The sequence below is a fragment of the Oncorhynchus mykiss genome, chromosome 5 (assembly GCF_013265735.2).
Source record: "Oncorhynchus mykiss isolate Arlee chromosome 5, USDA_OmykA_1.1, whole genome shotgun sequence".
NCBI classification, from domain to species: Eukaryota; Metazoa; Chordata; class Actinopteri; order Salmoniformes; family Salmonidae; genus Oncorhynchus; species Oncorhynchus mykiss.
This window is the reverse complement of record NC_048569.1, coordinates 11,683,629-11,698,167: the sequence shown is the minus strand read 5'-3', so window position 1 is coordinate 11,698,167 and position 14,539 is coordinate 11,683,629. Positions and strand designations below refer to the sequence as shown.

General features: G+C 43.8%; 1 protein-coding gene across 1 annotated transcript in view; it reads left to right on the top strand.

Moving 5' to 3' along the window:
- Positions 1-824: 824 nt before the first annotated feature.
- The window catches only part of ajm1 (apical junction component 1 homolog), a 29,371-nt gene continuing 15,656 nt past the window's right edge, over positions 825-14,539 (top strand). The window contains exon 1 of the mRNA XM_021601673.2: positions 825-1,067. The gene's annotated coding sequence lies outside the window, so the exon portion shown is untranslated. The remainder of the gene's footprint in view (positions 1,068-14,539) is intronic.

Here is a 14,539-nt window from a genome sequence, read left to right as displayed (position 1 = left end):
AACAAATACTCTTGAACAGGGAATGTTCAGTTCAATTGTTTTGCAATCAGAACATACCATGTGTCTCTTTAAGGTCAAGGCTACAAACCACTGTACTAGCCGACCGACACTTTACATTGCTATGGGTAACCATGCTGCAGAAATAACATAGTCCATTGGGATATACTCCAAGTTGACACTCCATGCATGACCAGCAGTAAGCTCCTCAATCACAATAACCCTTTACATCTTGCTCTCCTGGGTAAGATGTAAAATCATGGTCATGGAAACTATCTTAAACTCCACTATGGATATTGTTGAACAAACACCAAGAATAAAACACACTTATAAGAATATAGTTTGATTTACCATGCCAATGACTGCACCTCTTCTTCCTTGGCTTTATATTCAAAGACCCTCCCCCTTAGACTCAGTCCTCCAAAAAATGTAGGGTGATACTTTAAAAGAAAGGGTATATAATATATGCTTGTATCTTTAAGTAATTAATCAAGTTCAATAATTAAATTGATGAGCGAGATCATGAGGCAATCATTATAAATGTAACCATGTACAAATGTGGACTACAACATAATACATATTGATTATGAAGGCTATATAATACATCTACGAAATGTATGCCTAGAATTAGAAAATGTCAAGGTTGATTGTCATGCGTCGATAGCACATAGGTCTAACATCAGTACTAGATGTTATATAGATAGGTCCTTGGATGAGCAGTAATAATGTAGTGCGTCAGTGTAGCGGTAGCCTAGCGTGTAGTCTCTCTCTTTTGCACACGCACGCACACACACACACACGAATCAGCACGCCCCTTTTAAATGCATATTAGACGCATTGGAAGCCCCGGGTGCAGGTAGTGTGTAGTCAGTCATCCATCGTAGGCTAGATGGTGCAGAGCATACGCAGAAATCCACTAGCAGTTGGGAAAGAAGGAAGAGTAGTACATGGTTCACCGATAAGGCGGATTACAGTTCTACCTCTAAAGATGCTCGATGTCGTCATTGTGTAGCAGCATTACATCCCTGTCAAAAATGGACAAGCATTCGCTTGGAATATGGACTAAAGCGGTAAGAGTCACGTTATTGGTTCTTCACGGTTCTTTCAACAGATATCGACATAAGAAAATACATTTCAGGGGATGTAACATTCTATAGTTGTTAGTCGTTTGCATCTCAAGCGTCCTCTGTCCCCGCATCCCCATTTTCTAGCGTTCATCTACTCATTGGCAAACTATGGATGCATGCTTAAACTAATCACGGGAAGGACAGATCATCATGCAATGATTTTGAGCGCGCTTCACAGAGCGACTGCGTCCATACTCCATACTGGATCGATTACAATTAATTTACGTTTTAAAATCAATTTTACACTTTGGTAGCCTAACGCAATTTCGATGTGCTTAAAATGCGCATCAAATGTGTTTGAACTCTACCATCATAACCTATAAGACCATCATTAATAGTCAGCATCTGTCCTATTCACAACCATATAGACTACCAACTCATCTGTTTTCACCGAATATAGGCTAATGCTTACTGCTGCATTTTGCGTTCTTATAGAGAGGTCAAATATCCTTAAATATAGCATTCTTCCTCCACAATAAAACCATCTGGTTCCCGCAATAGCCTGTTTCACATCTGGAATTGATAACGTGGGACCTCACAACTCGACGAATTCAAAGCATGTGCTGTCATGGTAATAACCTTATCATCCCCCAAGCACGTAGCTTTACTACACTGTTACTACACAGTAACCACGTGACTCAGAAAAAAAAAACAAGCTTCATGGGTTTCCCAACTGAGATTAACCTCCAGCTAAGCATGATGAAATGGCCTGCTCAGGTCACGTGGCGCTGGATGCTGAGACTCAATGCATGCCTTGCCTTGCAACAAGAGCAGAGTGTTATAGGTCCATAATGCATTACTGGGTGCAGTCAATGAAGCATACAACTCCAGGAGGTATGATGCCTTTTTCTTGGCTCATCACTGTTGAGTATAAATTATTCCATGTTTAGGCTACAATTGAGATATCCGTTTTAAGGATAGGTTTGTAGATAAGGTGTGTAGCAGTACATCCACAGGCAGTATTGCTGTTGACTGTGAAATTATATTCGCATAAAATATGCAATATGAATAAATATACTCAATGCCATGATTAGGGATATGGAATGGATGGTCTGTGGTATTTAAGAAAGGGCCAGGCCAGCTTGCATCAGTGGCAGTGGACTAGCCTGGTCCCAGTGCTGTCTTTGCAACTCCAATGGTCATTGTTTGGCCTGACAACAACCATAGAAGTTGGCAAGATAAAACAAACTGATCTGTGACCAGGCTAACAGTGAACAATCATCCATGTGAAGTGACAAATGGCACAGGGCCAACATTGCATTGAACCTTCCTAGAGTAAGTGAAGTCCTAATATCGATCACTAATGGCATTTTTAGCAGATGTTCTTATGAATTAAGTGATACTTAGTCACACACACACGCCACAGCCAGCATGCTTTTTTGTAGGGTGCCGTGCACACCTTTCACAGTGGATGAAGAGTAGATATAATTTGTCTTGAGCAGGGACAGATAACAAAATGAGCACGCAGGGCTGGGGCCCCCCTGGAAGTCGGGGGGCCCTCAGAGAGCATATAGAATTACAGGAAATTAGCTTTTAAACTGCAACATTTTCTCTCAGCCTCATGGCAAAATGTGTGTAATAGCAGGAAATGCACTTATTTCCAAAAATAATAGTAAAAAACAAACAAAATATTAAAGTATTTTTTTGGGGGGTGGGGGAGGTCGGTGTCAGGGGGCCCCAAATGCTGTAGTCCAGCCCTGGTCTTGAGTTATTTTTGTAAAGTTTGTTAAAATTCATAAATAATATTTCGTTCATAATATGCCTAAGTGGTAGATGGTATTATTAGTCTGTTTCTCTGGACTCAAAGTGTCCCTTGAGGTTGGCATGTGAAAAATGATTGTTCTTTATGTGCACTACACATTGACTAGCCATGCCCACATGAACTCACACGTGGCATGTGACAGACACACGCACGCACACACACACACACACACACACACACACACACACCCTGCTTTTGAGTGATTCCTTATGATTCCCTATGAACCCCAAAGTGTAATCCATAGAAAAGTCCTTTGGAGGAAGGATTGTTGACACATGTTTGACATTTGTATATAAAAGCATAATTTAGAAATAATTAAAGTTGGCATATTAATGACATTTTTGCCTTACCTAGGCCTCTTTTAAGACTCCATAATGTTTCCTCTGTTGATGTTACAAAGAAAAAATTGGTGTCATAAGAAACTTTACATCTTGCTCTGTAATATGATTAGTATTTTGATTTAAATAAAACAATTTGTACATTAATTTATGAATAGGAAAATATAAACATGAATATAAACTAGAGGTCGACCGCTTAATCGTAATGGCCGATTAATTAGGGCTGATTTCAAGGTTTCATAACAATCGGAAATCGGTATTTTTGGACACCGATTTTGCCGATTTTTTTTATTTATTTTTTACACCTTTATTTAATATTTTTAACTAGGCAAGTCAGTTAAAAACACATTCTTATTTTCAATGACGGCCTAGGAACGGTGGGTTAACTACCTCGTTCAGGGGCAGAACGACAGATTTTCACCTTGTCAGCTCGGGGGATTCAATCTTGCAACCTTACAGTTAACTAGTCCTTGTGCACTCCACAAGGAGACTGCCTGTTACGCGAATGCAGTAGAAGCCAAGGTTAGTTGCTAGCTAGCATTACACTTATCTTATAAAAACAATCAATCAATCATAATCACTAGTTAACTACACATGGTTGATGATATTACTAGATATTATCTAGCGTGTCCTGTGTTGCATATAATCTGACTGAGCATACAAGTATCTAGGTATCTGACTGAGCGGTGGTAGGCAGAAGCAGGCGCGTAAACATTCATTCAAACAGCACTTTCGTGCATTTTGCCAGCAGCTCTTCGTTGTGCGTTAAGCATCACGCTATTTATGACTTCAAGCCTATCAACTCCCGAGATGAGGCTGGTGTAACCGAAGTGAAATGGCTAGCTAGTTAGTGCGCGCTAATAGCGTTTCAAACGTCACTCGCTCTGAGCCTTGGAGTGGTTGTTTCCCTTGCTCTGCATGGGTAACACTGCTTCGAGGGTGGCTGTTGTCGTTGTGTTCCTGGTTCGAGCCCAGGGAGGAGCGAGGACAGGGACGGAAGCTATACTGTTACACTGGCAGTACTAAAGTGCCTATAAGAACATCCAATAGTCAAAGGTTAATGAAATACAAATGGTATAGAGAGAAATAGTCCTATAATTCCTATAATAAGTACAACCTAAAACTTCTTACCTGGGAATATTGAAGACTCGTGTTAAAAGGAACCACCAGCTTTCATATGTTCTCATGTTCTGAACAAGGAACTGAAAAGTTAGCTTTCTTACATGGCACTTTTTACTTTCTTCTCCAACACTTTGTTTTTCATTATTTAAACCAAATTGAACATGTTTCGTTATTTATTTGAGGCTAAATTGATTTTATATGTATTATATTAAGTTAAAATAAGTGTTCATTCAGTATTGTTGTAATTGTCATCATTACAAATAAAAACATTTTTAAATCGGCCGATTTGTATCTGTTTTTTTGGTCCTCCAATAATTGGTATCGGTATCGGCGCTGAAAAATCATAATCGGTCGACCTCTAATATAAACTCAGCAAAAAAAGAAACGCCTCTTTTTAAGGAACCTATCTTTCAAAGATAATTCGTAAAAATCAAAAAACTTCACAGATCTTCATTGTAAAGGGTTTCCCATGCTTGTTCAATGAACCATAAACAATTAATGAACATGCACCTGTGGAACGGTCGTTAAGACACTAACAGCTTACAGACGGTAGGCAATTAAGGTCACAGTTATGAACATTTAGGACACTAAAGAGGCCTTTCTACTGCCTGGAAAAACACCAAAAGAAAGATGCCCAGGGTCCCTGCTCATCTGCGTGAACGTGCCTTAGGCATGCTGCAAGGTGGCATGAGGACTGCAGATGTGGCCAGGGCAATAAATTGCAATGCCCGTTCTGTAAGACTCCTAAGACAGGGCTACAGGGAGACAGGACGAACAGCTGATCGTCCTCGCAGTGGCAGACCACGTGTAACAACACCTGCACAGGATCAGTACATCCGAACATCACATCTGCGGGACAGGTACAGGAGGGCAACAACAACTGCCCAAATTACACCAGGAATGCACAATCCCTCCATCAGTGCTCAGACTGTCCGCAATAGGCTGAAAGAGGCTGGACTGAGGGCTTGTAGGGCAGGACCTCACCAAACATCACCGGCAACAACGTCGCCTATGGGCACAAACCCATTGTCACTGGACCAGACAGGACTGGCAAAAAGTGCTCTTCACTGACGAGTCGCGTTTTTGTCTCACTTGGGGTGATGGTCGGATTCGTGTTTATTGTTGAAGGAATGAAAGTTACACCGAGGCCTGTACTCTGGAGTGGGATCGATTTTGAGGTCGAGGGTCCATCATAGCATCATTGGACTGAGCTTGTTGCAGGCAATCTCAACGCTGTGTGTTACAGGGAAGACATCCTCCTCTCTCATGTGGTACCCTTCCTGCAGGCTCATCCTGACATGACCCTCCAGCATGACAATGCCACCAGCCATACTGCTTGTTCTGTGCATGATTTCCTGCAAGACAGGAATGTCAGTGTTCTACCATGGCCAGCGAAGAGCCCGGACCTCAATCCCATTGAGCACGTCTGGGACCTGTTGGATGGGAGGGTGAGGGCTAGTGCCATTCCACACAGACATGTCTGGGAACTTGCAGGTGCCTTGGTGGAAGAGTGGGGCAAAATCTCGCAGCAAGAACTGGAAAATCTGGCTCAGTACATGAGGAGGAGATGCAGTACAGTACTTAATGCAGCTGGTGGCCACACCAGATACTGACTGTTACTTACCCCCCTTCGTTCAGGGACACATTATTTAATTTCTGTTAGTCACATGTCTGTGGAATTTGTTCAGTTTATGTCTCAGTTGTTGAATCTTGTTATGTTCATACAAATATTTACACATTTTAAGTTTGCTGAAAATAAACTCAGTCGACAGTGTGAGGACGTTTGTTGTTTTGCTGTGTTCATGAATATACAAAAATGAAATTGTTAATTTGGCAAATTTTCCAATATATTGTTTAACATAATGTACTCTACGGGCATATCAAAGTTCTCAATACTTCTCAACTCATGACCAGTAATACATGATGTACTTTAACACCTTACAATTAACATAGGCCTAACCTCTTGGAAACCCAAGACGACCAAGTGATCTTGAACATAGCCTCACTGTACAGCTGTGATGACTTATTCATTCATTCCTTCATCCATGTTGGCCTAGATATCACTGTCTCACACATAACCCAGTACATGAAAGCCCTGATATTTCCCCCTGTAGCTGGCCATGTCTTTATGTTCAGCTCTAAGGATCTTGGAGCACTGGCAATGTTTGGTTGACTGCATGGCTAAATTAAAATGGGCTTCACTCACTTGACCTACACTATCCACGTGTAGCATGTTGCTAAGTATCCATACCATTTATTTGAGTACAGCTCAGTTGCTAATGGTTAGCCGCTAGCCTGACTCACTAGGCCAGCTGAACTGCCTTTAGGGCTGGAGTATGCCATGTAATGTGTGTTTCTACAAATTGAAAAACATGGCCTTCTGTGTCCTTCGCCCCTACCCTACCGTGGCCTAATAACAATGACACATCCCCACTGTTTACAAGCTTTATCACTGGGCAAAATGTTTCCATATCAGGGGATATCTTTACATGACACATTTTTGATATTCTACAGAATACAGACCATTTCCAATGCATATTTTACATTTGTGGATTTGCACCATATCCTGACAAATTATTTTAGACATATATGATATTGGGATTACTCCCAATATCGCACATGGGCATTTCCTGTGACTCATTGAATATCCTGAGATATGAGACATCCTATGTTCTCTCTTCATGTTGATGAATATTGACTGTATACATCGCATATCTTGGTTTTCTCAACACATTCAAGATATGAAGCTAGATTGATTCCAGATATGCTTCCCTTGGCTGAGGTCCATATCTGGATATTGATATGCTTTTTGATATGCTGAAAATGAGCACATGCTCAATCCATATTTTTCTTTTATGCACAAATCAGTTTTAGATTCCCATTGGATATCATACATGGTATGGGCGGATATTGACTCATTAGATATCTTGTGATAGGCCTATGTGGACATTTTATTACTGACAGTAGGCCTACATGGTATATTTTCTCAGCACATACAATGCATATTCTCTTGACTGAGGACCATATTAGGGTCTTGATATGCATTTTGGTTAGCTAAATACATTTCTGATGGTTATTTGAGTTGACGACATCGTCAGTAATTTGACCAATATGACATTCATATAATTCTTTCAGACACTAGCTATAATGTTTGTTTTCCCTCTGGATAAAGAGTGCACAAACCTCAAGCTAAAAGCATTGTAACTGGTAGCCTAGCAACAAGAGTTCCAACTGTTGTTTTTTTTTTATTGGGGCTCCACAAATTAGTGTGTAAACGGTGTGTGCTCAAACTGAGGACTGGAGAAACAAAGAAGTGAGAAGCTGTTCAGAAAATACCTCACCTAACGCTAAAGTGAGATGTTTTATTTATTTTAGTAACTAGAATCAAGAAATTTAGCTAAATTGGCAAACAGCCAGTAGGGAGAGCTAGCTATCCAGACTTGTTTGGGAAGTAAAAGCTAACTGGTAGCCTAGCTAGCTAACAAATAACAAAATTGCTTTCCCTTCAGGGAAAATAATTTTTACGTGACAGCTAACATTTAATTACTGGTTAATATTGTATTACTGGTTTTTGTATTGCTGGTTAATATAAGATAGCTAGCTTGTTCCAGTTAGTTTTCTCATCATGAATGAAGCAGGTAGATGGTTATGTGAAATGACAATATTTTCTTGCAATATCGACACAATTTGGATTCATGTTTTAGGCATTGACAGTTTGGAGTGGATCACAGACCAACACTACCACCACGTTGGATCTGGACTGCGAGGGACCATCGCTGACGACCCAATCTGCATCCATCGTCCATAACAAACAGGGCAGACAGGGGGATTGAGGGTGTGCAACTTTTATTTTCTGTTAAATAAATTAAATACATTTTTAGCAAAGATTGGCCTACTTTTGCATCTTTACAGAAAACATGTTTTGATTGGAGCTCTGGATTTGCTATGCTGCATTTTTAAACAGAAATAGTGGTACTTTGGAAAGATTTAGATTATTTAGATTTAGATTAAATATGACGATGTTTGCCTTTCTGTGCCTTGTATAGCCTTTCTGTGCCTACTACACCATAAGAGAAACAAAGGCTCTCTATGGTCAGGGCGTGACAGTACCCAAACCTAAGGTGCGGACTCCTGCCGCAAAACCTGAAACCAAATGGGGGGGTTAGGATGGGTGACTAGTGTCGGTGGCGGCTCCGGTGCGGGTCGTAGCCCAGACCCCGGATCCGACCAGAGGAGGCCTCCGGCCCTGGAGCTGGGTTGGATGCCGTGCCTGGACTGGGTATCGGCACAGAAGAAGTCTCCGGCCATGGAGCTGGACTGGCCGCCATGCCTGGACTGGGCACCGGCGCAGAGGAAGGCTCCCGCCTTGGAGCTGGACTGGCCGCCATGCCTGGACTGGGCACCGGCGCAGAGGAAGGCTCCCGCCTTGGAGCTGGGCTGGCCACCGTGCCTGGATGGCACCGGCGCTGAGGAAGGCTCCGGCCATGGAGCTGGACTGGCCACCGTGCCTGGACTGGGCATCGGCGCAGAGGAAGGCTCCTGCCATGGAGCGGGACTAGACGCCGTGCCTGGACTGGGCATCGGTGCAGAGGAAGGCTCCGGCCTTGGAGCGGGACTGGATGCCTTGCCTGGAAGCTCCGGACCGTTGACCGTCGCTGGAGGTTCCGGACCGTTGACCGTCGCCGGGGGGTTCCGGACCGCTGACCGTTGCCGGGAGGTTCCGGACCGCTGACCGTCGCCGGGAGGTTCCGGACCGTGGACCGTCGCCGGGAGGTTCCGGACCGTTGACCGTCGCCGGGAGGTTCTGGACCGTCGCCGGGAGGTTCCGGACCGTCGCCGGGAGGTTCTGGACCGTCACCGGAAGCTCTGGACTGTGAACCGTCGCCGAAAGCTCTGCACTGTGAAATCCGCACTGGAGGCCTAGTGCGTGGAGCCGGTACAGGTGGCACCGGACTGGTTACACACACTTCAGGGCAAGTGCCAGGAGCAGACACAGGACATACTGGACTGGGGAGGCGCACTGGAGGCCTAGTGTGTGGAGCCGGTCCAGGTGGTACCGGACTGGTGACACGCACTTCAGGGCGAATGCCAGGAGCAGACACAGGACGTACTGGACTGGGGAGGCGCACTGGAGGCCTAGTGTGTGGAGCCGGTCCAGGTGACACACACTTCAGGGCGAGTGCCAGGAGCAGACACAGGACATACTGGACTGGGGAGGCGCACTGGAGGCCTAGTGTGTGGAGCCGGTCCAGGTGGTACCAGACTGGTGACACGCACTTCAGGGCAAGTGCCAGGAGCAGACACAGGACGTACTGGACTGGGGAGGCGCACTGGAGGCCTAGTGTGTGGAGCCGGTCCAGGTGGTACCGGACTGGTGACACGCACTTCAGGGCGAGTGCCAGGAGCAGACACAGGACGTACTGGACTGGGGAGGCGCACTGGAGGCCTAGTGTGTGGAGCCGGTCCAGGTGGTACCGGACTGGTGACACGCACTTCAGGGCAAGTGCCAGGAGCAGACACAGGACGTACTGGACTGGGGAGGCGCACTGGAGGCCTAGTGTGTGGAGCCGGTCCAGGTGGTACCGGACTGGTGACACGCACTTCAGGGCAAGTGCCAGGAGCAGACACAGGACGTACTGGACTGGGGAGGCGCACTGGAGGCCTAGTGTGTGGAGCCGGTCCAGGTGGTACCGGACTGGTGACACGCACTTCAGGGCGAGTGCGGGAAGCTGACACAGGACGTACCGGACTGGGAAGGCGCAACCGGTGCATGAAACCGGTGCAGATGGCACTGGACTGGCGTCACGCTCTTCAGCACACCTTTACGGCAGCATTCTCATCGCTACCACCTCTCTCCGGAATCTTTCTTCAAATTCCTCCCCCGACTCCCAAACAGGCTCTGGCACTCTCCGCTGCTCGTCCGCCAGCTCTCCAAAATCTTGGGGTTGCTGTGGCCGTGGTCCCCGGTGTTGTCGCTGTCCTTCCATGCTCCTTGGCGACTCCCGCCAAGAAAGGGTCTCGTGTCCTCCCAAGTCCATAACTTCCTTACCTCATTTTCACGCTGCTTGGTCCTTTGTGGGTGGGATATTCTATCACGGTTGTCGTAAGAACAGGACCACGGCGCAGCGGATGTTGAGTTCCACATATTTATTGCAAAGTGAAACAAAGAAAAAATAACTATAAATCAATAAACAACTAAACGTGACTATGTGGTGCACATGCACAAACACAAAACAATATCCCACAAACACAGGTGGGAAAAATAGCTACTTAAATATGATCCCCAATTAGAGACAATGATAACCAGCTGCCTCTAATTGGGAATCATACAAAACACCAACATAGAAAATATAAACTAGAACACAACATAGAAATGATAAACTAGAACACCCCCTAGTCACGCCCAGACCTACTACACCATAGAGAAACAAGGGCTCTCTATGGTCAGAGCGTGACAACTACTGAATATGGTGCAAATGTATGCTCAGATACATCACCTTCTTGTGAAGAAGGACTATGATTTTTGGCACCTGAACAGGTAAAATAATTTGGCTGGACATTTCATAATTTCGATTTAGACATATGAGGATGAATAGTACATATCATGTAAGGATTTCTGTTGAAATTATTATTTCGGGGGAAGGGGGGGGGGGGTTCAGATACTTAAATGATCAGGTAATGATACATTTCTGAAAATATGTGGATTTGTTCATGCCTAAGTGTAAAGGCTTAGATATGCGCCTAGTGGCGCAGCGGTCTAAGGCACTGCATTTCAGTGCAAGAGTCATCACTATGGTTCCTGGTGTGAATTTTTGTATTTCACCTTTATTTAACCAGGTAGGCTAGTTGAGAACAAGTTATCATTTGCAATTAGCTGCTCTGACAGCTGGTGCTTAAAGCTAGTTAGGGAGAGTCTCCAGCTTCAGAGATTTTTGCAGTTCGTTCCAGTCATTGGCAGCAGAGAACTGGAAGAAAAGCCGACCAAAGTAGGAAATGGCTTTGGGGGTGACCAAAGCCAGCAGTACCTGCTGGAGCGTGTGCTACGAGTGGGTGCTGCTATGGTGACCAGTGAGCTGAGATAAGGCGGGGCTTTACCTAGCAGAGACTTGTAGATAACCTGTAGCCAGTGGGTTTGGCGACGAGTATGAAGCGAGGGCCAACCAACGAGAGCGTACAGGTCGCAATGGTGGGTAGTGTATGGGGCTTTGGTGACAAAACAGATGGCACTGTGATAGACTGCATCCAGTTTGTTGAGTAGAGTGTTGGAGGCTATTTTATAGATGGCATCACCGAAGTCGAGGATTGGTAGGATGGTCAGTTTTACGAGGGTATGTTTGACAACATGAGTGAAGGATGCTTTGTTGCGATATAGGAAGCCAATTCTAGATTTCATTTTGGATTGGAGATGCTTAATGTGAGTCTGGAAGGAGAGTTTACAGTCTAACCAGACACCTAGGTATTTGTAGTTGTCCACGTATTCTAAGTCAGAGCCGTCCAGAGTAGTTATGCTGGACGGATGAGCAGGTGCGGGCAGTGATCGGTTGAATAGCATGAATCCAGGCTGTATCACATCCGGCCGTGATTGGAAGTCGGTGCACAATTGGCACAGTGTTGTCCAGGTTTGGCTGGGGTAGGCCGTCATTGTGAATTAGAATTAGTTCTTAACTGACTTGCCTAGTGAAATAAAGGTTAAATTAAAAAAAATATCAGCAAACCTACAGGATGGTAGCTCTCCAGGAACAGGGTTGGAGAGCCCTGATGTAGAACCATCATAAAATACATGTGAATATTTTCTATCAATCTTTAAAATGTGTCAGCCTTTATGGATTCACAGAAGATATTTATACAGTATAAGCATGGCTCTGTAGCACCAAACAGATGCTAGACATTCAGATTGACAAATAAACAAACGTTCTTTGGGATTTCTAAAACACAAGAGTGTACACTATGTAATGCTAACTCAACAACAATGTTAAATGGTACAAGTAACATACAAAACCAATTCTATGAACACTAGTTCAGTGTGTCCGAGTGTGTCTCAGCTGTAGAGACACAAGCGCAGAGAACTGTAGCTACAGATTGTTACACCAGATAATGTGATTTACCCAAAGATTTTTGCAGACATCTTGTCTATTTCATGTCTTCTTTCATTGATCGAGACAGGTGGGTGTCCACCCCAAAGGGCTGCATGTCATGATGACAGAGGCCTGTCTTGATCAATGAGTGAGAAGTGTTGAAATAGACATGATAGCGGCACACATGTTATTGGATTACTTTATGGAGCAAAAAATGTATTTTCATAATGGAGAATTTTCTAAATTCTAACTGACCCCCTGCAGCTGGTCACATACATTTTATGAGACTCCTGTTTCCCCAAACTGAGGCCAACGTTAAATCACATTATCTGGTGTAACAATCTGTAGCTAAGAGAACTGGTGATCAGCAGATGATGGGAGAGGTGGTCATGATGAAATTGCCATTCCAAAGAAACATACAGTAAGTTCAGGGAATACTTGTAAAGCTGTGGGAGGAGTGTTATGATCAAGCTGCCATTCAGCTCATCATGAGTCACCTGCTTGAAAAATTGAGCATAATGTCTAATCCCTCGAGAGGGATACAGTTCACAGGATACAGTTATGCTACAATGACACACCCAGTTAAAGGAATTATGTGTCTGTATCTAGAATCCACTCCAGGAAGATGCCCAGGCACCACACGGTATTGTCTGTTAGACAAAAAACAAAACAAATTATACTCTATTATACAGTTTGGACAACAGTTTAACCATGCCAGCATAATGTCAACCTCAGGGTCGACTAGTTGAACATGCATACATGTGCACACACACAGAGATTACATGTACAACAATATCTAGACTAATAGAAAGAGACAGGGCATAACCCTCAACCTTTGCACAGTGACCAGACCGTACAAATGAGCTTAGGTAGGTAGGCAGACAGTATCTACCTACAGCTATGTCTATCAGACATGCTTAGGCAATGATTTTTAAAGTAATACCAACTACAATTTTAGAGGTTTATAACTGTAAATTGTTGTATTATTGTTTCTCCTCACTGTTTGCTAGTAAACTTAGCTAGTTTGCTGGATATGCAATAATTGTTATTTACATCTGTTTGGAATCATATCTTGCGTCATGCCTATAATTTTGTGATTGAAATCATAATCATAACCAATGTCAACCCTTGACAATTGTGCTACATAGCTAGCTAGTAAATTATTTAAAGTTGCTGATGTGAAATGTTTGCTAAAAAGTTACAAATGCGAGGTGTGGCGCATTTGTTAGCAGGCGCCAGGCTAATTAGCTAGCCAACTCCAGTCATGTGCTATTGTTTGCTGGTAAACCTAGTTTAGTTGGCTGATTGTAATGCTGTAGCTTGCTGTTTGGTAGTTAGCCATATCTATGACTAAAAAGAGAAGAGGTTTTACAATCAAGATACAAAATATGTATTTTTAGTCATAGATATGGCTACCGGTAGTTGTTTAGCTAGCTAACTTAGCACTCTAGCTAGCTACAAGCTGGCTGAATTATTTGATTTTCCCCCACTGTAACACAGCAGTATATTAGCCAGCAATAGACAATATGGGTTTTAGTAGATAAACTAAAGTTAGCTATGTGGCTTTCAGGAAAAAATAAATTACTTAACTAGGCACCGTATTTCTCATCTGCCCTCTTGGTGCTGGCATCGGCTGTAGCTGAGCTTCAAATGTAAGCTAAATTCAAGTCTTTGTTTCGATTCCTCTTAGCTAAGAGATGCTTCATCATCAAATGTATGTTAATGAGAGGAATCACTTGAAGCCATTGCGACTGGTCAGTTCTTCCAGTTTTGCTCAAATTATTGTTGTTAGTGTCCACCTTTTAAATAAAGGCCGTCTTGGGGGAGGGACGGGGGCCAGAGAACCGAAGACCTCCCAACACAAGCTGTAGCCTTTCAGAGACTGGAAAAAATATGTCTGCTTGTATATTTAGCAATGAATCCACCGATAGGAACATCGCTGAAAGAAGTCCAATGGCTCTATCGAACAAGGACAACATATCTACACCCACAAAAAATGTATAGTCCGATCCGTGTAACATAGAGCCTTCGCGAAATGCCACAAAGCAGGACTACATGTATTTTTAGATCCCCCCCTTCAATACACCGGAAGCCGTCATAGGGTGTATCATTCAGCAC